The 27,377-nt window shown below is 35.5% G+C and overlaps 1 protein-coding gene across 24 annotated transcripts in view; it reads left to right on the top strand.

The window, feature by feature from the left end:
* The window catches only part of PTPRD (protein tyrosine phosphatase receptor type D), a 1,287,856-nt gene that overhangs the window by 961,650 nt on the left and 298,829 nt on the right, over positions 1-27,377 (top strand). For 19 of the 24 annotated variants that reach the window (XM_074569146.1, XM_074569143.1, XM_074569164.1 and 16 more), the window contains one exon: positions 7,261-7,308. The exons of the other annotated variants lie outside the window; for them this stretch is intronic. The gene's annotated coding sequence lies outside the window, so the exon portion shown is untranslated. The remainder of the gene's footprint in view (positions 1-7,260; positions 7,309-27,377) is intronic. 24 annotated transcript variants of the gene reach the window in all.

Below are 27,377 nucleotides of genomic sequence, written 5' to 3'. Positions count from 1 at the left end.
CCCAGCTGGTTTTCTCAGTTCCTGTTGTGTAAAATAAGAATAAAGTGATTGCTGATGACATAGGTATATGATGTACAATACGTTATTGCTTGTGAATTGGTACCACGTGGCAGTATTGAGTACTCATGAGGAAATTAGTAATTCATGTAGTCAGAAAAGAGTTTGAGTGTTGTGTAGTAAATAAAGTATGAATTCTTGACATAAATACAGGGTTAGCATGAAATCTCCAATACCTGCTCGTTCCATTAATATAATCACTTCTATGTATAGATTGAATTAGGCATCATGGGGGTCATAGTTAATGTAATTTGGTAATTTTTATTAATGCATATGCCTCGGAACTGAATTAAGAGGCCTTGATTTTTCCTTTAGTGATCTTTTGAGAGATGGTTTTACCACTTTACATTTTCTTGGGAGCGTGAGTTTAGCTCATATGTTATCTCTTACAACTAGTATTGTTTTAGATCAATAGAGGTAGATTAGGTATAGAAATGTTGAGAATTCCAGATTTTAAATGAAAATTTAAAAAAACCACTTTTTTTCTCTTACGAAAATTAATAAAGATGCAAAATTGAAAGGAAATCTTTATTAAGATACATAACAGACTGAGAAAGTACAGCTATAATGTTAATTGACATTATATGTCAAAGTAACTTATGTTGAGAAGGGTCTGAGCACAAAATATTGTATTGTGAATTACATGAAGTCTAGTCAGTATTAAGAAAAAGTTATTTGTTGTCTTGTTGTATTGTGATCTGAAATGTAGTGAGTCATTTTACTTGTGCAGAAGGTGAAAGGGGAAACACAAGTAACTGTTTCAGCTCTGTAGAATGCCTGCTTCACTGCAGTGCAGTGCCTTTGTAAGTCAGTTAAAAATGCTCTTGATGTTATGCAAATATAAAAAAAAAATAGGTGCACTGGATTTTAGCTCTACATTTATGAAAGAAAATCTTGTCATGTTTTCAGACCAATACAATGCTAGTGTTACCATTAGGATGGGTATAGTGTAAGAAAGAAAATACCATGGGCTCTTTTTTTTGTTTTGTTTAGTTTTGCTTTTTTGTTGTTGTTGTTGTTTGGAACTACTTTAGTTTCTGCTGCTTGGGATTTTTTATACCTTTAAACTTCAAATAATTGCTCTTGTTGACATTGAAAAGAGCCACAAAATGGTTTACTCTATACTACTAGCAAATTCTCCCTAACAATACAAGAACTGGACAGTAAAACAACAGAGCACAAATTTGAGCTGGTTGCTTTTAAAACATGACTATAAATTTGTAATTAAGAGATTGGTCTGCTGAGGACGTACCACTGCTGACCCCTTCATTTTTAAAAAAGCAAGGTCAAATGCTTGGCCATTATTAAAGCTCTCAGAAGAACAAAGTCTGGATTACTAAAGAAGACAGGAGAAAGAACAGAAGATTGCTTGTGCGTTCCTCCACACAACATTCTGAACTTAGAGCTGCAATCATCTGATGATGTCAACTAAGCAGTCATAATATTGTTGCTTGCATTATATTTTCTAGTCCCTTTCCATTCTTGTGTCAGGTGTCATAAATTATGTGACTTACACCTTTTCCTTTGAGGAGACAGTACAGTCTATTAGATCACAGGATTAGAAGCTTTTACTTACTCATTTGCCTAGACATAATTTGCTAATGGTTTTATGAAAAATTATTTGCTGTCACTGTTTCCTCGTATATCTAATAAGGAATGATCGCGTTGCCACTTCTGATGTAGTCTCTTAACTAAGTTAGGTAGTCAATGACTGGAATGTATTCAGGCCAATTGGTTGCCTGCAGGGGTGTATCTGCACAGATGCCAAATTTCATTTCTTAACAAGGATTTTCATTGTTAGATCTTCATAGGTTTAGATCTCTGAACTGGTTTTCCTACGCTTGGTGTGACTGTTACGCTACTAATCGTTAATTTTCTGTGGCCTGTGGCTCAGGAAGAACAATTCCTGAGAATATACTGGACCCAGTTTTTAATGTATTTTAGTAAATTCTTCATTCTACATTATTTTTCTTTATCTTTCTTATCTGCCCTCTTGTTCTATCCTGTCACGGTGGGAAAGTTGTCCTGTGGTTTTTACTAAAAAAGTAGAAGGAAGGGAAGAAGAATGGTTCATGCAAAAGGAAGATTGCTCCCTTTATTAAGTAAGACCTATTAATAATCGAAGGGGTAAACCAGGGCAAGAATAAAACGTCAGTTATCAGAAGAGTAGTGCCTTTTTGATAGCCTTGTTAATCATCTTTGACTTCTGTGCCCATTCAGAGGATCTTGACAAGCTTTTCTGCCCCTTTCTTTGTGTCTCTGTTGTGATTTAATCAGCTTCAGCTTTTTTTGGAGGGAAGAAAAGCATGGTTACTCTGAACAACATGTATTTTTCTGTTAATTTAATATATTGCTATAGAGGGTAACATTTATATGTGTGACAGCTTCCAAATGCATTACCAAATAACATATTTAGCAATATTTAAACTATTTTAGTATGCAGCATGTGTTTTCTCCCATCTAGAAATCATTGGAGGGATTATCTGCATTGAATTGCCATCATATGCATCACTATTTGTGTGGCAGGTTCAGAACACCTCAGTATAGTGCCGAAGTTTTCCGAAACATTTAATTTTGACAATTTAATTTGTAGGACTTTTGGTATTGTTGCAGGTTTATTTATGACTTTGTTTCGTTTGACATAGGTAACATAGAGTGCTTGGTTTACATGGCATGGGAGGTCGTTGCCTACCCATAGTGATGAATGTGCATTTGAAATGCCTGTACATTTCGGTGAATCGTATTTTCTGCAATTCTTGCTTTCGACTATCAAGTTAAGAAAGTGGGAAAAAAATCTCAGAAGTAGCTTCTCTGTTTCACCCGAGTTGTGTGTTAGAGGAAGAGTCCTATCACATTTTTTCTAGAACAAGCTTAAGTAAATACTATTTGACAGTTTGGTCTCTGCAAGGAAGTAAAGTCTCCTACGTGTAATGAAAAAGGGAGAGGGCATGGAATCCACCACATAGCACAGAAAAGCAGCAAGGGAGTAGGGCGCTTGGTAGTGAGTTACTTTGTATGTAAAGGTGTTCTGCCTGGATTTATACAGGCTCAGTGAATCATCCTTAACTTTAACTGGTACTTGTATGACACATCTGGCACTGAATGAATGAAAAGCCAATTCTTCAGGACATTGGTAGATGAATGGAAATGGAAGAAACGGAAGGCAGCTCATCTGTCACAGAGGTGTTTCTTTTTTTAGACAAAGTGGGGTTAACTTGAGAGCATGAATCTCACATATGGGGGCACTTCATACTTGCTTGTCAAATGAAAACTTCTATAGCACTCAGTCACTGTTCTTAGTTAAAGAAAAACAAAGTGAAACAGAAATGTGTCACTTGTCACTACCAAAATGTAAATTTTTTTTTCAGCTAGATAGATCAACTCTTGTGTCATTAGCAGTACTAACCTGGGAAAATAATAGTACATCCAGGCTTCTAATCCAGATGTGCATCCGGGTTAAGACTGCATTGCACATCTAGCCTTGATCACGTGCTGGTTTCTTTCTACAGTGGAAACCTGGGTTTGCAAGCTGAATGACCTTTCCTCTATTCTTCACTCAGTCTTCAGGACGCTGCTTCTATAAAATTAAGTTTGTGCTGTTTATTCCTGGTTTAGAACTGTGAACTTGGTTGATTTTTGAGACTTTTATGGTACAGGTAATAGAAAGGAAGGTTTGTGCCCAGTGTGGACTCTACAATTTGCCATCAGAGAGGTTTTCTAAAGATTTTCAGCTTTGATGGGTGAGTTGCTGTTGTGTTAGCTTTTGGGTTTGTTTACCCACCTCAAAAAGGGGCAGAACTATATATGCTTAGAGAAGAACAGTGGAAGTTTTGCCATGTTAAAGAAATATCAGCTGAAATAATGTTGCTCTGATCAGAGAACCTCTTTGGTTTTTGCCCTGGTTTGTTTTCTCATTGTCAGTCTATCAGTTCTCTACACTTTTCTCCTCTACTCCTACGTTGCATTTCTCCATGACTTTTTTCAGTATAGCACACATATTAATAAAAGATCTCTCTCTCTTTTCCTGGCCTTGCAACTTCCTGTTGTAATGCTCTTGATCTTTGTTTATTTTTGTGTGTGTATTTTGGATCATCTGCCATCTTCTCTAAAGCCAGAAGATGGTGTCTGTTTTCTTGAGTTTTGCTATTTGGGGTAGTGGGGAAGAATTTTTAAGATGAGTTGCTTTAAGTTTTTCAGGGCTGTAGCTGAGTCGGGGACTGAAGGAGCTCTATTCTAGTACCTGTAAGTGCACCCTTTAAAACGCTTGTTGGGAAATGTATGTGTTTTACCAGGAGAAATAAAGCTAGAAAACTAGTAATTCAGTTGATACAGGAAAAATGTGTAGTGCTGATATTTGTGGTCATGACTACTGTCACATTAAAGCCAACATGTTTTAGTCAACAAAATATTTCCATTTCTCTTCACTCCTTTTTTTTTTGTCTTTCAAGTTTTCCAGCATATTAGGTGATGATTAGCAGCTAACTTGCAAAAGGCAAAGGATGAAAATGCTAAAGAAACACAAAATCGTGGTAGACAAAGTTGAGGTTGTTGCTCAAGCCTCTTCCAGAAAGCCTTCTGCTTGCTCATTTTTGATCTTTTCATACAGGCCTTATTGTGAAAAACACAGAAACAATTTATAGCACTTGATCCCTGGAACAATTTGTGTGCTTAAGCTGGATCAGGTGCATAAGCATCTATTGGATTTCATCTTCTTTTGCTCTAACGCTCCAGCCTCACCACGGTGTTGGCATGTGTTTTTTGATCCGTCCATCAAGTTTCCCCACTTCCAAGAAAAAGAGATCTCTGACATTTGCCTTGATCTCCAGTTCCTTATTTCTAAGCATATGAGGCCATAGTCCTGCACACATGTCATATGAATCTCTTCCTGTGCTTGCATTGAGCTCTCGAACTTTTGCTCTACATAAAAATTTTGGAAAAAAGGTTTAGACTCAGTGATATATACTATTGAAACAGTACAGAGTTGGAATTGAGTTGTATTTTAAAATTCATGAAATGTATTTTCTTTGAAGAAGAGTAAAATTAGCTGACATGCTAAAAGACAACACTATAAGACTGATATGCTCTTTTAAAGGAGACGGTAACCCTAACAATGGCAACTTGCATTATAGTCTAGGTTATGGGGGCAGGGGAGGGAAGAGAAAATACTAACTGTGCTGGTCTTCATCCTCATTGTCTTGTGGCTGTTTTCCATGCTACCTTTTTCTGTTTGTCTAGAATATTTTCAAATATGCAAGTTTGAAGGATTTGCTGCATACTGTTTAGAAAGCCTTCTCCCCTGATGATACATTTTATTTCCAGAATGTTCTCCTGATAATCACTCAATTTCTTCAGTTTCTTACATCTCAGTTTCCTTATGCCTTTCAAATACTTGCAGACTTTTATATCTTCTTTTAATTGTCATTTAACCAATATATAAGCAGAATGCCAATGCTCAACTCAGTTATCTACCTCCATAAATTTCTTCTTACAGAGCTGCTCATGACACTTTTGCCTTTATTTTACTGGCTGCTAATTCACCTGCTTATTTTTAGTATTGAATCTAAAGGTGTATTTCTTGCGAAATTTTACTGTGGACTTATCAAGTATACGTATCTTTTCATATGTTGTTTTATGCTACTTCTTTCTGTGCCTATACAAAGCAAAATTGGGTTGTTTTAATTTATTGCCATAATGTCTATTAAACTATATGTATACTCTCTAAATGTGATATCTTTCCACATGTTCAGCAACATCATTATTAGGGCATTCTGGCTTGGATTGATTTCATATAATTTTTTTTTTCCTTTATGCATTTGGTTCCAATTTGTGTTTCAAATCTATCTGTTGCTTTTTATCTGTTGTTGGAGTTTCAAAAAAAAAAAAATTCTTATGTTATTTTCTTTACAATTCTGGTGAGCTGTAGTGAATTTTCACACAGACATAAGCACCTTATCTTTTGAAATCTCTGAATATAAGACATGCAGCTAGTATGGAAAGACTGTTTAGCCATCTCTCAATTTAAATTTTCTGGTATTTTCTAAACAATATACACTATTAGTAGTGGTTTCTAGTAAAGTGTATGAACAAAAAGGAATTTTACAGATAAGCAGATGTCAATGACTCAGTATCTAGTTTGTTTTTAGTATGTCTACTTAGCAATTATATACCAGATATCTTCTATTAATTTGATTTTGTTAAAGGAATCATGAATATAAGTTAAATAAAGAATACCAGGGGAAAAATGTGTTATAATAGGCATTGGAATCACTTGCCATTAAACAAAAAGTCCCCGTATTTTTGCATATCAAATACTTTTGCATTAAGTATAACCTGATTCAAGATAGTAAATGTGATTTGTTAGGCAGCAACTTTTAAGAGGCAATGGCATTAAAAATAAAAAATGAATAAAAATGCTTCCTAATCTCATTTTGGGAAACTGTCCTCAGTTTTGGGTCATCCATTCAATTTCAGTAAAATATCAACAAGTTTTCATAGCTATCCAGTTGGAATTTTGTAAATAATAACATAATTGTTGTGTTCTTTTGGAATGACATTTGATTAGTGCATTTTACTGACACTGAAAACAGGCTGTGTGCCACCTTATCAAATTTTGTCATGCAAGCAAGTGAATGCCCTTTACAGTTTTTGAACGCTAAAAAATAAAAAATAATGATGTCCTACAAAAATATTTAAAGCAATAGCGCTTACAAAACAGAAAGAACTTTATTAGTTTGTTTGTGGTTAGAGAAACATCTTTCAGTAGAGAAATAAACACAACACAAATAAATCTGAGTTAATCTCAGATATTAAAAAACAGAGATTGGTTGAATAGAAAGACAAAGGTTTTGCCAACCTTTTGCTTTTAAGCACCTATAAGAAAGCTCTTTACTGTATAAATTTGGGTCTGTCACAAGCATGATTTTAAATATTTCATGAGTTCTACTCCTATAATAATAATCTACTATAATATTCTACTATCGTAAGTAGATTTCAAGCTAATTTTTATAAACTTGTTACCATTTATCACTTTGCCTGTGTTTAAAAAAAGCGAAATTGTTCCCAAAATACAGAAAATTTTAAAACAAATGCGTCTTAGTGAATCATTTGTAAATAATGCTTGCTGTTGTTTCTAGTGAACTTTACAGAGCTTTGAAGTGGATTATTTCTCTTCATGACTTTAAAACAATTCCTCTTTTCTTTCAGAACTTGATAGTGTGGAAAGGTGTCTCTGAACTTTGACCAGACATAACAGTACGTAGAAAACTTGTAAAACAGTTTTTCAGACTGTAAGGCAGTATGGTGCTAGTGACTATTCCACTGCTGAAGCTGGCAGTATTCTACTGTACATTCACCTGTGACTACCAGGACTTGTGAGGCCACACCTGGACTACTGTGTTCAGTTCTGTACTCCCTGGTACAAGGGAGACATGGACATACTGGAAAGAGTCCAGCAAAAGGGTCACCTCTCCTACAAGGAAAGGCTGAGAGACCTGGCACTGTTTAACCTGGTGAAGAGAAGGCTTGGGCGATCTTCTCCATGTGTACAAATATATGATGGGAGGGTGTAAAGAAAATGGGGCCAACTCTTTTCAGTGGTGTCCAGGGACATAAAAATAGGTAATTGTCACCATTGTTCCGCTTATACCCACAGTCTACTGTCCTGTCATTGGACATTAAGTGAAACAGTGGAGTTTCCATCTGAACATCAGGAAACACTTTTTTACTGTGATGGTGACCGAGCATTGGTGCAGGTTGGCCAGGGAGGTAATGAAGTCTCCGTCATGGGAGATACTAAAAAGCTGTTGGGATCTGGTCCTGGGCAATCAGCTCCAGATGGCCCTGCTGGAGCAGGGGTGTTGGGCCGAATGACTTCTGAAGGTCCCTTCCAACCTCAACCATTTTGTGATTCTGTGGTTGATGACACAGAATTAAAATATATAGTTGATAACATCTCTACATGATTTGGCTGCCTTTTCTCAAGCTCTTACAACCAACAAGAATAGTAGTGGTAGACATAGATGATTAGTAAAATCAGGCCTTTTGCTAAAAGTCTGTGTAAGTTCAATCAATCAATCAATCAATCAGTAAGTAACATGCTCTTGCCATTCCTGGATTCATCTTGCGAAAGAGTAATCGAGGTATGTAAGATCTACTTCAAATCAGTGTCAATAAAGGCGGGCAGTTTATGCTGCAAGATAACAAACTAGGAAAATTGTGTCATAGTAATATCATTGTGCTCTCATTAAACCTTAGTGAGGTGTCTGTTTTCAAAACTGATTATAATAATATTCTGTAATAGTTAAAATTATACCTGTTCTGCTTTGTTTGCAGTTATGTATTTAAATTGTCAAATTTTATACATTCTTTCTGTCACCACAAAAAAAAAAAAAGAGTACCTATTTAAAGTGAGAACTGAAGCTTGTCCATTTGGCTCCAAAGAGATTGACATTCTAAAGAGAAACTGAACATTGCAAAATTCAAAAGTAAATATCTAAGAAGTTAATATGGTACCAGAAACAAGTGGTCCTAAAGTCATAGGACACACAATCTCTCATATGTGAGAAGTACAGTATTTCCTAGAAAAAAAAAAGTATATAAAGGAATGTGTATCTTCCACTGTCAGAAGATAGACAGGTGTAAAATCTATGGCAAAGTAGATGGGAAGAATCACCTGCCACGACCAGCTGGCAGCATTCCTCCTAATGCAGCCCAGAGTACCGTTAGCCACCTTTGTGGCAAGAGTTAAGGATATTTAATATCAGAATTAACTGTTGGACTGATAGATTTGAGACTTCAGCAGTCTGTTGAGAAACTTTGTGGTTGTTCTGTGTTTTGAATGATTTGATGCATTTATATATAAAAAAAAGAAAAAATATAAGGAAGAAGTAAGATAATTTACCTGGTACATATAGTTATTCACATTTTGCTAGCTTAGTGTTAAGTAATTTCAGGCACCATTTCAAAATCCTTACTCCTTCACCAGTGCTGTTGATAAAGTACAGACCATGCCACATTGCTTACCAGAATCAGTGTTCCTTCTTTCACTCTTGTGGTTTCCTGTTTGGGTTTTTTATTCTTTTTTTTTTTTCTTCTTTTTTCTTTTTTCTCTGCAACTCATAATTTTGGTGAATGATCATTATTCTGCTCCTTTTGTTTGCTGTAGGAGTTCTAACAGTTCTATTACAAACTGATTCACAAGTTGCCTGGCTGTTTGCAGTCAAGGATTGTCTCTTATTAGCGTTCAGAAGACGGACCTGGCACGGTGCAACATGTTTGTACAAGATTCCAACTGTTACGAAGGTTCTTTCATGGTCTCCAATCATTTGAAACTTCATGTAGATCTGACCTGAAATTTATGGTTATTTTGTGGGTGTAGGTGCAGAAAATACGTAGTATTAGTAGCAGAATATCGGTAGCTTTTCATGAATACTATCTCACTGGCATTGACTAACTTAATGATCATGATGAAGAACTTGAAATATATGTAGAAGTTATGGCCGTTTTTGGAAGGTCAAATTAGTCTTCTAATCCTTTATTCCTCACACCTCTGCAGTGTTGGTGTTTTGTCAGAATTCGTGTAAGATTAAGAGGGAAGAGATATTAAAACATGAAGTAATGTGTCTCAAAGCAATACTTCTCAAATTCCTTATGTATTAAGGCAATTTTAATGTAACTTTGTCAAAAAAATAGACAAAAAATGTTAAAATGGGGGAAGAAAGAACATGTGAGGACACAACCTCCTTGTGTGAGTTTTGCAACTTGCTAGGTCGCTTCACTGAGGTATTCTCACTAGGCATTGTATAACGTATTGAAAAAGAAAATTAAACATCACAAACCTGAAAATACTTGCCATGACCATGTCCAGAGAGTGCAACAGAGAAGAAAACTGGTGTTAGGACATATTTACATTTAAGAAATTTGTCTTAACAGCATTCAAGAATCTAGTGAGGGAGACTTAGTTTGAATTGAGTCATTACCCAGTTAAAAATAACCTTTCCAGGTCATGTCATTTTGTTTGCCGCAGTGAAATAAGTTTATTTCAGCAGAATGAAGCCGTTATTAGCTTGGCAGAGTCCACTTGTCAGAATTTTATGGAGCAGAACACCGTTTGGCTTGGAAATTCAATAAATACTGTAATGTGAGAGGAGTTAAACTCCAAGGGCTGAAGGGGCACAGTGTGGGGAATTTGTCACTAATGCATTGTTTGACAGTTCTGTTGAGAAAATATCAGGATATATGAGGAATGGTCATTAAAAATCAGGCAGACATCTCTTTCATGGTACATAGTAATGTTAAATATGTGGATTTAATATAATTTTTCAATATTGAAGCAGAATAGCAGTATTTTAACAAGTAGATAATGCTTGGCAGTAGCTTCTATTTTTACCTACTTCATTTCTCCTATATGTATTTCTTCTAACATTGGGATTAGTAGGGGAACAGTTTAGCATGGTTGGAGGAAATCTACAATTAAATGTAATCCAACTATTATTGTTTAAATCAGCATGGGCAAATTTGCTCTGTGCTGTGTATTTGTATGAAATGTGGGAGGCTGGTGTTCTGTCTCCAGTGGAAGAGGAGTAGGCAAACTAATTGCTTTTCCTGCAAGGTGAAACTATGCAATTCAGTCATGTGATAATTTTAGAGGCAGGGATGAGGTAGTCAGCAAAAACTGGTTGGGGTGCCCTCCAGCTATCCAGACTTTCTGCTTGTACTTGGAACACTATCATTTGAAATAACTCTAAAGTATTGCCTGTTCGAACAAAAAGATTACCTCTGGGAGTAAGTGATGGAGTCATTTTAGGTTTCCAGTCCTATGCGGTAATATTTATAAACAATCAGCTAATTAACTATTGAATATATGGTGGAAAATTGATTATATGAAGCCATTCTGTCAAGACTGGATGTTTGTATAAAAAAATGTACATCTGAAATAGGAGTTAGTGTCTTGATACTGAAATACTAGTTGAAATACCATGCTTGGTACTATATAGAAATTAGGTGAAGCCATTTTAATAATTCTGACAAGTGTTAAAATCTGGTAATTTCTAGAAGGTGAAGGATTACTATCAGGGAGTCAGATGGTGCGCCACAGCAGGAAAAAGTTATTAATGTATTCTAAATGATAGTAACTCTTTTTTCCTGATTTTTTTCTATCTCAGCTGTTCACTCTGTTTTCCTTTGTAATCTAAAAATCATGGTGTTCATGGTATTTGTGAGGGTGCAGAACAAGCTCTAAACCCTTTACATACAGTGGGAAATTGGTTGTGTGCGGGAGAGTGCCAAATATGTCTGTATACCTTTAGAAAGTCTTAAAATTGATGTGTCAAAGATGTCGATACAGTTTTAGAGAGAGTTAAAACTGATATTATCTGCATCATCAGTTCATAATCGTTCCTCCCCGTGTAATATGACTAAATCCAAAGAATATACTGTGGTTCATTTGATTGAAGCACTACCTTCAATATTATACTAGGATAATATTAGCATGCTTCTTTGTATCACTTGAGAAAAAAAAATCTGAGAGGCATTTGAAAAAAATACAATGTTTTCACATTTGTTACCTGGTTTTTTTTTTATTGTATTTTTTTCTTTAGTATGCTTGCTTGTTGGGTTTTGTGTTTTTTTTTCCCACAATACTTGTGCTCTGCATCTTTTTTCAGTATGAATGGAATTATTTTGTCTTCGCTGTTGTTACTTGTGTGATTCAGAAATAGGTGCATTATGGTTGATACATCTGTATGTACTATTCAAGCAACTGTCCTGAGGATGGCAGTAACTAGGTCCACAAATATAGTCCCAGATAAGCATTAGAGCATAGTCTCTGAACTTTATTTTGCTTAGGGTAGGATAGTTCTCTCTCATTTGGTGGTAAGTGTTCTCACATATGCCTCGGAAGAAAGAGTGTGCTTTGAAGTAACTTGCTCATTTAACTGTACCAGAGAGCTCCACTTGTCTTAAAACTTGTGTCTAAGTGTTGAGGCTGGTGATTCGTACTTTTTAATTACAGTCCTTTATTTGAATAAAATAGTTTAGCAAAAGACTTTCCATATACTCAAAACTTCTAAAAATTTTATGAAATTATTTCTGTAAAATAAAAAGCAAACACCTTAATGTTCAAGTTCATTGCATTTGCGTCGTAGCTGTAACTGTAGTTGGGCACAGAAGAGATCATTCACAAATTAGTAATTCCCAGGAGGCTTCTTAGTTGGGCAAGATGTGTACACTTACAGTCATGGACATAGCTTACCAAAAGAAGCTGTTGTGTGATATCCTGAAGCAGCAATAAACAAACATACCAGAATAATTGACACAGTTTACTGGCATTTCACAGTTTATATGCTGTCACATCAATATTAGTTTCTGGCAGCTGTGCATACTGATGACTAAAGATACTTTGTTTTGATTTTTCATGTTTCATTTAGTGCACTTAGTGTTATTTTGAAGTTTTGTTGTTTTTTAATTAATACTAAATTAGAATTTTCAAATTATAAATTTTAAAGTCAAATTACTTCAGGAAATTTTAACAAATAGCATTAACCAGACAGAGGCTTTGCAAAGAAAGCATGAATTATATACACCACAGTACTGAGAAATTACAACTTTATATGGGTCTGCTTTTTATTGATCTTTACACGTTACTTTCTCTTGGGTTTAGAATGAATTTTTCTTTTATTACGTTACTCTTCCCAGCTTCTTCAGCACTAGCAGATATCATGCTTAGAGCCAAAGGGCAGCCAAAGTTTTACATTTTGAATTAGTTGATCCTTTGGCTTCACATACAACAGATTTAAAAAGAAAAAAAAGGATATTTCAGCTCTCAAGGGGAAAAAGAATATTTTCTTGGTATCCTAATAACCTAGGGCAATTTTGTGCTGAGATGATCTGGATATTTCCCAGGAAATACTGAAACTTTTACTTGTTATCAGTATTATAGTAGATCTATGCTTTTAGAAAGAAAATAATATTAAAATTTGATGAAACACAGGTGTTTCTAGTTGTGATTTGCAATGTTCTCACCAAGCATTCTAGTTTGAGATTTTTGTCTAAATGGAGGAACATGTTGTGGGTCCTCTTTACATTTATGTCTGCAAGAGCCACCTGCTTGATCTTTGTGTCACTAACAGAGAACTGTTTGGCATGGGGTCATCTGGGACACCTCTGCTTTTTCTGGAACTGGAACAAAAAATAACCAGTGATTGCATATACCCATGACTAAGTTGGACAAGTTGTTTTGCCAGATTTCTATGTTGCATTAAAAACATGCAGAGAATTATTATGCCTCAAACCTGTTTTTTAAAATCCATAGTTAAATCTGAAATTCAGAGGATGGTTAGTGGATGCAGAAGAGCGTGACTATGAGAGTATCCAGGCCTCTCAAACTGATACAGTCCAAATACAGGGTGGGCCTGGGTATGTCAGAGTGGTGTTTTTTTCTCAACGTGGTTAAGTGTAGACTTAAGACATACAGAGTAGAGCCCCAGGCTCATCCACAAGGCATAGAAGGTAATAATGCTTGGAGGTACTTCTGCACAAGGAATTTAAATGAATATGTGTTGCAGGCAACAGAAAGCTTTTGAGTCAGGGAATTTAATAGAATTTTGTTAATTGCCAGTCGATGTACCTTTGACTCTATTATTGAGAAATAAAGATAGCAATAAAACAAACACTTAGACAAATGCACCTCAGCACCTCAGCTCCTCTCCCTCGCACTTCCCTTTTTTGTCTGCCAGTCCCCTCTCCAAGCATTAAAGCCTATGCCTTTGGCCAGGTGACAGGTTGCACAGGAGGATGGGGCCAGTGCCTAGTGGTTTCTTTTCTTGTTTTGTTTTGTTCCTCCTTGTGTTTTACTTAGCTGCTGCTGTGTGGGCTGCTCTTCAGGCTGGTGCCCCCTCAAAGATGTGCCTTCCTCCTGTGTCTGTGTCTGCCCCTGCTTGAGCATATCTTAGCTGCAGCCCGGCTCAGACATCCCCTTGCTGCAGTCCTGTTGGGCATCAGTTTGCCCTGCATCTCTTTGCTGCAGTCCAGCTCAGGCATCCTGTCATCCATCCTTAGGACATCCTGTCATCCATCGAGGTTGGTGTTTGGTGGAAAGCTAATTTAATCTTATTGAAAAGGAAGAGACTATTTATAAATAAGAAAAATGCCATTGTGAATGGTGTGTGCGCGTATAATAACACTGGCTCAGCGGTTGTGGTTTTTATTGTATGTGGCTGAAAAGCAGTGCCTTACATGCTTGTCCTTTATGATTATGAAGGCAGGGCTACAATAATAGCTTCTTTAAGTTTCTTTTCTGAAGGTTAGGAAGGGCTCATCTTCCTTTGGAAATCACTGACATAGGTATTTTATTCCCCAAACAATATTTACAGTATTAATGCAGAGGATGAGATCTCAGAGCTTCATTTCTTCAGTCTTTTGGTAGCTTTTCTTTTTCTCAGATGGTTGCCAAGTGTAGAAGCGGATCCCACTGTAGCAGTTGTTAAAAGGAATACAGAGAATATGTATCATAGAATCATAGAATAGTTTGCATTGGAAGGGACCTTAAAGATCATCCAGTTCCATCCCCCCTCCCATGGGTAGGGACACTTTCCAGTAGACCAGGCTGCTCAAAGGCCCATCCAGCCTAGTCTTGAACACCTCCAGGGATGGGGGATCCACAGCCACTATGGGCAACCAGATCAAGGCGTCACCACCCTCATAGTGAAGGATTTCTTCCAAATATTTAATTAAAATCTGCCCAATTCCAGTTTGAAGCCGTTACCCCTTGTCCTATCACTACATGCATTTGTAAAAAGTCCCTCTCCAGCTTTCTTGTAGGCCCCCTTTAAGTACTGGAAGGCTACTATAAGGTCCCTCTTCTCTTCTCAGCCTTCTCTTCTCCAGGCTGAATAACCCCAACTCTCTCAGCCTGTCTTCATAGGAGAGGTGCTCCAGCCATCTTCACAGCCTTCCTCCACAGCCTCACAGCCTCCACAGCCCTTGCTCCAGCAGGTCCATGTCCTTCTTCTGTTGGGGGCCCCAGAGCTGGATGCAGTACTCCCTGTGGGGTCTCACCATGGCGGAGCAGTGGAGCAGAATCGCTTCCCTCGACCTGCTGGCCATGCTTCTTTAGATGCAGCCCAGGATATGGTTGGCTTTCTGGGCTGTGAGTGCACATTGCTGGGTCATCTTAACCTTCTCATCAAGCAGAACCCCCAAGGATGTTAACATTTAGCTTCATTTGAAGGCAGCATGCTAGTAAATGCAGTGCTCTGTGTGGACTGCTGACTGGAAAGGATGCTGAAACATTCACGTATGGTTCATTGTTCTGGCAACATTCTTTGCATGGGTTGACAAACTAGCCTCTATTGCTGGGGCCGTGCGATATTAAAGAAACAATTCTAAATATGATAGAGTGTCCCGATGCATTCTTGGAATGACTTATGCTGATCCATGCCAACGTGCGTCAGGTAATGAGCAACCAAGAATTTAGACATTTTTATGCCTTAAACACTCGTTATCAGCCACATACAACAGTAAAAACTCGGACATTAATGATAGTGAAGTATTTCAGGTATTTTAACAATTGCTCTTTGAATTTATATTGTTGACATTTTTGCTATTCTGTTATGTGAACTGGCACCGCTGTTGCTTCCTGCATTCATCATTATGTACTAACTTACTGTCTTGCTCTAAGTAGATGTCTAACAGAAAAAAGCACAGTTCACATTTTGCAACTGAGTAACTTAGATAATTAGGATAAACAACTGTGCCTCTGAATAAGTTGATTTATGTTTTGTTGTGGTTTTCTTTTTAATTGATTATTTTGGTATCTGTTTCCTGGGGCCTCTTTTCCTACAGTTTTTCAGGCATAGTTGAGGAAGAACTCTTACTTAAATCATGCAAACTCAATCATCTGGTGTCACTTATGTTTCAGGTGAACACTGTTCTTAGTCGTTGAAGCATAACGTAATCTGAAAAATGAAACTTTTAGGAATCAGTTTATATACTTTTATTCTACAAGGGTTATAAATATATGTTGTGTCCGTATATGTGTATCTCTACAAGTGTATTTATGGATTTATGGATGCCAGTTGTTTGAACCCTGTGAGCGTTAACATAGTTGATTGTCCATGGTAATGCTTTTTTTCCAAACTTCCTTCAGAAGATTCAACAAAAGGGTTTGTAGATTCTCATGGATCTTTAGACCACCAGGCGTTGCTGTAGTGGTTTGGAAATACTCTCCCTAGCCAGAAGAACCAGTTGTTTTAAGTCAAAGGTAAAGCAAGTAAGAATGAATACTTCTATTTAGACAGAAGTTGCTCTTTTTAACTGACACTAAATAATAGGTCATTCTCACAGTTCGTGATGTAAATCTCAGTTTAAAGTACATCCTGTAAGGTAGCAGCAATTAACCACCTTTTTGTCTATCAGCAATTTACTGCTTATCACTGCAAAACTAGTACGCAAACTTTTGCTTTACATCTCTAAAAAGACAGTATTTTTCTGTGTCCCTCATGTTTAGCTACTGCTAGAATCAATATAAGTTTAAGGAAGGCATTTTCTGAATGCAGAATTCTACGATTTTACATGGATTGTCAAGACTAATTACATTATTGCATTGGTTAGGGAAAGCACCTTTGACCTTTCTATTGTGTCAGTGCATCGTCTGATTGCCTAATTAAGAGTTGAATGATATAGGTGTTTGTATGTGTGCGTGTGTTGGGTTTCTTTGTTGTTTTTTTTTTTTTTTTCTTGTTTTGGTCCCTTCCCCCCACCCCTCAGAAGATAGTATTAGAGTTACTGCTATTATTTCTGTAAGGGATCCTGGAACTGCTTGGCTTGACTTGTGTAGCTTCATGATTTGGAACTAGCGAGGTGATTCAGAAATACCTGTTTTGACTCAGCCTTCCATTTGCTATAATTCTGAGAAACTTGCAGTGATCAGAGAATAAATTCTCTTGACTTGTGTATAGTTTCCTGGTTGAAAAGTCAAGATTTTACCCTATTTTCTGGCTCACCGTACTCTCACTAGCAGGAAAAAAACATTTTATTGATTCTTACGGGTTTCTTTTTCAACTGGTTTCTTTTTGTGTAAAATATGGTTTGAAACCAGTGTAGTGCTTTTCACTCAGTGGGCTTATTTCTGACTTTCATTCAACTAGAGTAAGCCTGACGCTCTTATTCACTGCTGATGACTGATTCATCATGCCTTCCCCAATCAACTTGGACTTTTTGTTATGCATAGCTACAAGGTTCAGTTGCATAGTTTCCTTAAAAAAAAATAATCAAACTAAATGTTAAAAATATTGCCAAATCACGGTGGTAGCTGTTCACATGCAGTTTGCCTGGGTTTAGATGAGTGTGATAGTTGAGACAATATCAAGTCTCTGTTACAAATAGTTGCACATAGCCAATTAATTATCCATTAGGGTTAGGTCTTCTTCCGAGTAAAATAGGATCAAGATGTCTTAGTTGTATTTGTCAGAGGAGTAAACCAACAATTCCTATCAAACAATTATCAAACAATGCTGTACATAAAATAGAAAACAGGGTAGCAAATTGCTAGAACAAGTCAAGGAATGCACCTATCAGCATTAAGTAATTTTTCTTCAAGAGAAATAAGAACTGACATGCTTGTTTTGTGTTGACTTTTTGTACAACAAGTGCAAATGAGACACCTCTAATCTCCTGATCATTTTTTTTTAGGATTTACGTAATTTTTCTGTAGCTGTCAGAAAGCAAGAAAGTTCGAGTATTTTAAACAGATAGATTGGTGCTGGTAATGTACTCGTATACGAACACTTGGGCTTTACACGCCATGTCTCAAACAGCATTAAGGGGAAATATTTTAAATGTGTATGTGTGATGGGTTCCATTTTTCCTTGGAGAAAGGGCTATGTTACCTTTGTTTATAGTATAGTATAGTATAGTATAGTGTAGTGTAGTGTAGTGTAGTGTAGTATAGTATAGTATAGTATAGTATTGTTTTATGTGATGTGATGTGATGTGATGTGATGTGATGTGATGTGATGTGATGTTATGTTATGTTATGTTATGTTATGTTATGTTATGTTATGTTGTTATGTTATATTAATTTTATTTTACCTTTGCTTTTATTGTCATGTTCCAGTCCCTAGAAAATTAGTCTCTAGCATCCCTTACTTCTGTTCCAATTCTTCATAATACCTTTCTGTTTAAAAAGTAATGAAGATCTACGATCTAGTCTGCTAAGTTTCTTTGGTAAATAATTTTCTGACTTGGTAGCTGACCACACTGCAGGTTCTGAGAGGAGAAAAGAAGTTAATGATGTTTTTTTGCTTAACAACCTTGTAAATTAGTGCATGTTCCAGGTTTTCCCACAGGGGACACTAAGACACACTTCTATGTGTATTGCTAGGATTGTGGCATGGAAATGTTCTGTAGTAAGAAAGATCTGTTGCACAGTGAATCAAGAGATGTTTAATTTTTAGTATCAAAGTTGGACGGAATGAAGGCAAAACCAAATAGGAGATTAAAGATCTTTTCATGCTATACCAAAGTGCTGTGTTGTTTGTCTATAATTGTACTTCCCTGTAGGAAAGTCTCCATCCCTCTTAGAAAAGAAATTTTATTTATCTAGTAGTAGCCAAGCCAGAAAATCATACTTACAGAAATTTCGTATGTCCTTCTTAAAATATCACTCTTCTCTGTCAAAGATAAATTTTACATTTCCATATGAATATTATAAATTTCCCATTGAAAGTTAATCTTACCAGGAATATTGAAATATAAGGACAGGTACAACATGTCAGGATTGAAAGAAAAGTATCCTACTTGGAGGATACTGATCAGATTATTTCTGTGCTCCTAAAAGGTATTACTCTTGTTGCCTTCTTTTGCCCGATAATCTCAATGTTTGTGGTCGTCTGTGCCATAACTATGTGTCAGTAATAGATTTTTTAGTTCATTAGCACTTCTGAAACAATTTTATTTCTGCCGGACTAGGAAGTGGAAGCCATGTACACTTCAGATGAGAAGAAACGTCATTTGACACTAAACAGACTATTTCACTTTGATTTTGATTGTTACTTTAGCTTTCTAATGTTAAATAATTTTTAGACATGTTAAATAAAAATTGAGAAAAATTTAATTAAGAAAATGTCAAGATAAAACTTTTTCATTTTTGAAAAAGTTATTGTTATTATGTTCTCCCAATTTAAGGCTAAGAGTGACATTAAGTTGTGAAATGTTCTGAATTATTGAATCTACCGAAGGGTGGGTTTTTTTTGTGGGGAGGGGGGATCAGTCTTATTCTTTCTTTATTATAAACTAAATAAAGACTTTTAAGTTAGCACTGTTCCTTTGTATTTTACAGAGGGAGGAGAGAATCAGAGATAGTATCTATCAGCCTCAAATATTTACCTAAAACTAAATTAAGCAAATCTCATTTTTAACTTTTAGCTTTTATAAATGATTGCATACTATGGTAAAAATACATATAAGAAAGACCTTGCTGTATCCTCTGAGTTGACTACATGAACTGTCTCAAAAGGCCGCATTGTGATTATGTGGCAAAATACAAGAATACTTAGGATATTTTACTGATCTTTGTTTTTCTGAGTGATAGATAGCTGTGTCAGACCACTTCCTTCTTAGTTCTTCAAGAAAATGAGACTTGATTTTGGTTTTTAATTCTGAATAGAATAAAACTGAGATTTTTCTGATCTTGAGATGTTTTTAAGGAAATGTGCAGTGTTTGCTAAGTGGTTAGCAATACTTCAATGCTGACATTGTTAAAATCGTTTGGAGCAGATAATTCTACTCACGTAATTCAGCTTTTATTATTTTAGTGAGCTCAAATTTCTACTTTTATGGCAGTTTCATGTTTTTGGATAGCGCTTGCTGCTATGAGCAAAAGCATTCTTTTCTAGCTTTCTCCTAAGTGTTTACTTTTAAGATTGGGCTTTCTTTTTTTTAAGTTTTCATAGGAAAAGCCAAGACTGGCATCAGGTATACTAAGGGGAGAGACTTATTTCTGAAATACAGAAGGTTATTAGATACTCTTTAATGCTATGTCTAAGCTTAAAGATCAGCAAGTGAGGATCCTGGCCTATGGCAAATTCGGGAAACTTAAGAATGTCTTGCTAGCTCATTTTCATAAGAAAGTCCTCCTTCAGTAGCGTCTCTGTGTTGAGCTGTTTGTGTTTACTGCTAATACAGGTTTTGACACTAGTGTCTATGTTATTTACTGAGATGAGGAAAAACTCTCACAGCAAATTATGGCATATGACTAAGTGTTTCATTAAAAGAAATAGAAAACAAAGTTTGTAAGAATATGCCTTCTGCTTGTGAAAGTAGTTGGCAACAGTAGATAAAGAATCAAATCTGTAATGCGCACAAACAAATGGCATGAATTGCAAATTCAGTTTGGTAACTGTAGATTAATTTTTTAGAACTTCCTATCAAGTTAATATGAAAATATGATTTAAAAAAATTATTTATATAAAAAATTTAATTTGTTTCTGACACCTGATGTATTGTGAGATTCGTTTTAAATGTGGCTTTTACAGGATCAAAGAGTAGTGGAAGTATATATGATTTAATATGGGCTAAAAGTCTGCATTGTATTGGTGGTTTGGGGGGAATGTTTTTTTTCTGTAGTTGCAAAACAAATAATGGAAATTGGCCAGCCAGATTAATTTCATGTTTTAATTTTAGAGCATAGCCTTATTTGCTGGATTTTGCATTCAGAATTTTCTTATCTATATTCTTCAGAATAAGGGATAAACTGAGGCCACTGTGTAATAACCATTGGAAGCTTCCATGAGTTAAGTCCTATTATGATTATGATCCCTGAGATCATATTTTATGATAAACAAAATGTTGTTCTATAACAGACAATCAGCAGAACATAGTCTTTCAACTCATTTCATTTTATTCTTTATGAATTGTGGATTACTAGTTTTATTTGCTACAAAAAGATGAGCTTGTACGTATTTGCTACAGTTTGGGGCTTTTTTTCCCTAATTTTTCTGAGTTCTGTGCAGGCTATTATTTTTAAAAAATTAGGAACAAAGCATATGTTGAAAATAAGTTCCATGAGTAACTATTGAGTTTTACCAATAATCCTATTCAGTGCTTCACATTCTATTCTTCACATTTGTTTTCATTATGTCACATCAGCATTAAACTGGCGTTTTCCTTGCTAGCTTGTTTATGTTACCATCAGAATACTGACTCAATGCAATATTATTTCAAGCTTTAATTATTTCAAATTTTCCATCCTTGTCATTACAGTATGAGTTTGGATATTGGGGAGCAAGAATGTTGCTTGACTCTTTTGGCCTTTAATGTAAATATAATCAAAGCAATATTAAAAGAAACTCTTAAATCAAGAAGCCATCTTTCCTTTGCTTCTATGATTTATGATTGTTGGAGTGAACCTGTGATCTTCACAGCCCAGTTTATTTCCAAGACATTGATATTTACTCCATATTATTCCTGCTGCAAAGTTACAGCTTTAGCAAATAATAAAATCAGGAAAATGACCAAATAGATTAAAAATTATCTGTCTGTTGTCACAAAGATATGCTGAGATCTGTTACCAATTTTTTACTATTTTAATATTTTAAGTATAAGTTGTTATAATTATTAATAAGTACTATTAATAAATATTAATATTTTAGAATATATTTTTCAAAGTTGAATGAGCGGCCTTTTGGATTTTACATGTAATGATATTGCTTCATGCTCGCTATATTCAATATGCCTTTTTTTTAAATTTAGAAATATTTTGCAATTTCATCTTTAATTTTTATAAAGGACTTCTTAGGTTGTTTTATATTTGTGCCATTTTACATCTAGGAATGAATTTCTATGTCTTACAGACTTGCATTGTCCAAGATCCATTATCTAAGTAATGACCTGTACAGAATGAGACAGAGGTGTAGAACTTTTGCTACCATTCCAGACATCTCAAATGTGACTTATCTCACACTTTTTAAAAAAGTGGTAGTAAATATTTCTTACAATATCTTCCACTGATAAAGTTAAAATTAAGCAAGTTTTTCCTCTTCACAATTAAAAAAAAAAATGTTTACATGACCTTAGGTCACTTGCAGGGTTTTGGAGGCTTTTCCTAGTTTAGTTTCAAAGGGAACAGGTATTAAGAAAGGGAACATGTCTAAGCATGTTTTTCACGGGCTAGGGAACCTATGTGCTTTTAAATACACCTGTAGATAGAAGCATTCAAAAAATTAGGAAGGATCATAAGCATTAAATGAGCTGGGAGTAGAGCCTTTGTCAAATGGAGGTCTCTGAGGATTCCTACACAACATATTTAATAATTATCCTTAAAATGCTAATGTAAAACTATAAGGTGCATAAGTATTTAGTTCTTTTTATATAATAAATATATGTGAGATAAATAATAAGTGTATTTAGTTATTTGTTATAAAGGTAATGTATAATTTGTATGTAATAATTTTTTTCTTATATGTATTTATTATATAAAAAGAAAGAATTACATATACAGCTCATAGTTTTACAATAGCATTTTTAGGATAATTGTTAAATATAATGTAAATGAATGTATATGTTTATATACACATCACTTCCATTTCTTGTATATCCCATCTGCTTTCATGTCACAGTCCGCTGAAAAAAATTCAACAGACCGTTTAGGTTCTTTGGAACGAGAACATAGTAGAAGCACTCTGGAGAATCCTCCAGAAAGAACTGCTAACAAAAGCAGGTGCATCGGGTAGGAGGTAGTATTTACCAGGTTCAGTTCACTACAGTGTTTCTTGTTTGAAAGACATGCAATATATCTTTTAAATTTAGTTTTATGTCTGCCATTTTCATCATGTCAGGCTTAGGCAGTGAATATTATAAACTGCAGATAATTTCTCTGAGACAGAGTGAGTTCTGCCAGCAGGCCAATCTGCATACTGGTCTGTCATTCACATTTCAAGTAAATTGAATAATAAAACAGTGATTTTGCTATGACTAAGTATCTAAAGCGTTTTGACTCTGAAACAAATACCTTTTCTGTAGTTGTTTTTTAATTTTATTCTGATGACTTAAGGATGTATAAGTAAATATATCTACATATCTATATAAATATATCTATGTAAGTAAATATATCTACATGTAAAAATACAGCCTCACCACACACATACTCTAGGCATCAACAAAAATCCTGATTTAGTGTCTGACTCAAAAGAGATATGCTGAAACCACCTCAAGGAAAAGATAAAGTTGCCTTTTCAGTTTCCAGTTCATTAGAAGAGCTGATTGAATTTGTGTGCCTGAACCATGACGGGAGAAACTCTTGCTAATAGATCTATTTTTTTCATTTTAAAGGGTCTACAAGACCATCAGGGAAAAAAGTATGACTCAGTCAAATAGGTTTTGTTGTCAAAAGTCTGACTGATAATTAGTCAGTCTGATGATTCGCGCTTCCTGCAGTATAACTGTGTTGTGTATAGGTGTGGTGAAGACTGACATCCCATTGCAGAATGGACGTGCAAGTATTTCCAGGTGGGAGAAATAAGAATTCTCTTACAGATACATTTTCAAAGGAAGTGACTATAGTCTTTTAGTACTTAGTAGGATGTCCTCATGTCTTAGTCTGCTTAAAGGTGGTGGGTTTTTTTAATGTGAAGAGCTGCAAACATCACTCAGGATCCTGAGAACTTGCTTCCTGTGAGGCAGTGGAGGGATCCATCCATTTGCCTCAGCTACTTAAGCATTGCAGTTTGTTTTGACATTTGCTGGCCTTGCTGTGACTAAGTGGAATATTGGGTATCTTAGATTTAGTTAGGATCAGGGTCCAGTATTATGTCTATGATATTGAGTCAGGAAAGAATCCCTTTAAAGGGCAGTTTTTTATGCACGCAGTGTTTGCTTATGATTGTTTCATTGCAAATCCATTAATAAACCATAATTCACGTCACTTCCACAGATTAAAAGTGCAAAGTGATGGCACAGGAATAGATGTCATTGCATATGTGTGCAGTTGGATGTTGCTACAGAAAAGTAGCATACCTGTTCTGTGTGCTGGTATTTACTCTCTACTGTTGGCATCACTTCCAACGTAATTTCACAGTTCTCTATTCCATGTTTTCTATAAAATGTTTTAAAATACACCCAATTTCCAAGGCATTTCATTGTTTAAGGCCTCTTGGTTATCACTGTGAGGAAAAGGTAGGAACCACTGAGGGTGACTGAGTAATGATTATGTATTTAAAAGACTACTTAAGAGAAAACAAAAATAGGAAGCAGAACAGTGTGTCAACAGATTATTTTTTTTAACTGTACCTGTGTAATAAAACAGTTGTAGGACACTGAAATTATGACAGAATTGTTGAATTTAAACAATATTTAAAGAACTGGGAATGTGAGTAATAATACCCTATAACAACAATTTTTATGTGAGAGTCAAGATTGTAGGAATTATTGTAATCAATTTGATCATGATGCATTGCTTTAAACTTTCTGTAACGAGTTTGTGAATGAAATTTCACATTTGTAAATTTATTCCAGTGTCAGTTATTCTGTGCAGTGATCTGGATTACCATTATACAAATTGATTTTAAGTGTGAGGATTGGGTATCAGCATAAGTTTTTTTATTTTTTTTTATTTCACAAGAAACTTCAGGAAGTCTTCTCTCCACCTGTTGGGAGAGGTTTAGAAAAAAGCAGATAGCGGAACATTTGTTTTAACTCATTTGAGAAAGGCGTGCATTTTGGTTAGCGTTTATCTGTTGATGGCTACAAATTCAGTTCCAAATCAGATGACTGCTTGAACTATTGAATAGATGTGCTTATTTGAGATCTCAACTGCAGAAATAAAGGCAGCTTTATAGATAAAAATGAACAAATTGATAACACCAATACATTCCTGAATCTACAGACAAGGCATGAACTTTATATAGATTAATTCAAGCCATCCTCCAAAATTCATTGTAAGTTTCAGTACTTCAGTAAATGAGTATACAGATCCCTGTCCTAGATCCCAAGCAGTCTCTGGCACAAAGAGTGGTAGAAGTTTGGATTGTAACTTTGGGGCTTCCATTACACCATTTTAAATAATATTTTTTGATGTGGAAGTGTCTGTGTGGTAGCGAAATAGTTGTGACATGACTAAATGAATGTATCGTCTTCTTATATTCTTCTATATTCTTATATTCTTTTTATCTTCTGGGCCTTTTTGATATCCTAAAAAAAATAAATATATATATATATCTAAACCAACATAAAAAAAAGAAGAGGTGAATTAGCTACAATGTAAAATAGCGATTGGCATTTAAAGGAAGCTGACTTGCAAAAAATAGAAGTAATGCTTGAAATAAATTTTTTGTTCTGGTTCTAGTCTTTAAAAAATGAAGAGACAATGCTCACATGATTTGTGGAGGTAGTCCTGGGTTCCACAGTGCTAATAACGAGAGAATTACTTGAGTGATGGAAAATTTGTGATGTAGGGTAAGGTAACAGTATGCACACTGAGAACATCAAAAAGCACGATAGACTCATTTACAGGTACTTGAACAAGATCACCATTTTGGATTTTATATTCTGTTTAAGACACAATGCAGCTTTTTTGTTGCCCTTGTCTTTTAACCTGTGACCTGCATGAACCTGTTTATACAAGCATCTTCAGCCTTATGCTGGCAGCAGTGATGGTTTTATTATACAGAGATTAGGGCCGAGGAATTCTGGTTTTGGATATCAAGGGATTAGAGATTGTTTGGAATACATCCTTACATTTTTTCACTTTATCCAATTGTTTCTGTTATTCTAATTTAAAAATAAATAAAAGAATACAAAATTCTCCTGTCAGTGGTGTATCTTTTAGCAGCTGAGGTGAGGAAGCAGTATAAACTAACACATCCTCTCAACAGCTGAATGAGTTTCTTCAATAGAAAACCTCCTTTAAAATTGATGGTGTGCTGCAGCATGCAGAGTATTAAGGAAAGGAAATATTTATAGTTTTTTCTGCTGACTTCTGACCCTTGAAATTAAAAGCACTTTCCCCACCCCCTCAGTTGCTGTTAACCCTCAGGAAAAACGAGTCGCTTTTCTTGGCAGAAAGTGGTTTTAACAACATTAAGATAATACAGCTGTCTTTGAAATACAATAATGTACATAAGAATGTCTGAAACATTAGCCCAAACTTAGACATGCCCCACAAATTTGTTGACCCTTTTTACATTGCTGCTAAAGTTATGCAGAACATCCATACTGTGTAGTTCTATTTACACTGTTTTTTTTTTTTAAACCAAAGAAGTACAGTTGGAAACTGTTTTGAAATTTTTTCTGTTGATTAATGACAAGGTCCCTAAGTCATTCACAACTGTATACTTCAAATGAGGCTTTTAAAAATATTGAAAAATTGGTTACAGCTGGCTGCACACCCTGACAGTTGAAAATAAAACTCCCCTACCAATCATAACTAGAAATTCAATTTAGCTTATGCACAGTGAGAGCAACAAAACATAGTTTCTTTCCAAAGAGGCGACAGTGCAGTCAGAACTTCTACAGCTGCCTTTCATGCACTGATAATTAAAAAAAAAATCAAAACAAAATCCCTAAATGGAAAATACACACTCCCTTTGTAATTACCTATTTCAAAGCTGTAATTGAGCATTTCATTATAAAGATGCTAATCAGTCCAGAACAATACCCCTGGGACAGCACACACGTCCAGAGACGTAACGGTTATAATAGAAATGCTGCAGAAACTTTACCGGGTTATGATTAGTTGCTCAAGCATTTCCGTTGTGAAAGATGGAACTCCCACAAGGTGTATTGCAGTCTTCCATGTAGAACTTCAGGCTCATCTTCTAGGCTTTAGATATATGGAAAAAAAAAGATATTTTTTCATCGGTATAAATGAGCAGAATGCATTCGTTTAAAGAAAAAAAAAAAGTTTTCCTGCATCTAGGCATATTCTTAGGTAAAACAAATGACTGTGAGTAAAGGAAGCCAAAAGAGGAATTGTCTTTCTAGATTATGTTTAAACAAATGAACAAACAAAATTCGAAAGTATCATTATTTGCAGCTCCCTCTAAAATTTTCTATTAATATTTTATCACTGTGAGACAGTGCTAACGCTCCAGGAATGACTGAGTCCTGAGTAACCAATGCCATTTACAGCCCTCTTTCATTGTGTAATGTGCACATTGTGTAATGTGCACAAATAGTGCTTCCTGTGGAATTTAGGTGTCTCTGTCACATGTGTGGCATCTTTCTGGAGAGGGAGCACAGCAACTTTCATGTGTCCGTGTTTGGGAATTAGTGTTGTGGTAACATGGAAGCTCATGGTGCCAATACAGAGAATTCCGTAAAATTACACA

This window comes from Larus michahellis, chromosome Z (genome assembly GCF_964199755.1).
Source record: "Larus michahellis chromosome Z, bLarMic1.1, whole genome shotgun sequence".
Taxonomy (NCBI): domain Eukaryota; kingdom Metazoa; phylum Chordata; class Aves; order Charadriiformes; family Laridae; genus Larus; species Larus michahellis.
The sequence above is the reverse complement of the archived record's forward strand: the minus strand, read 5'-3'. Positions and strand labels throughout refer to the sequence as shown.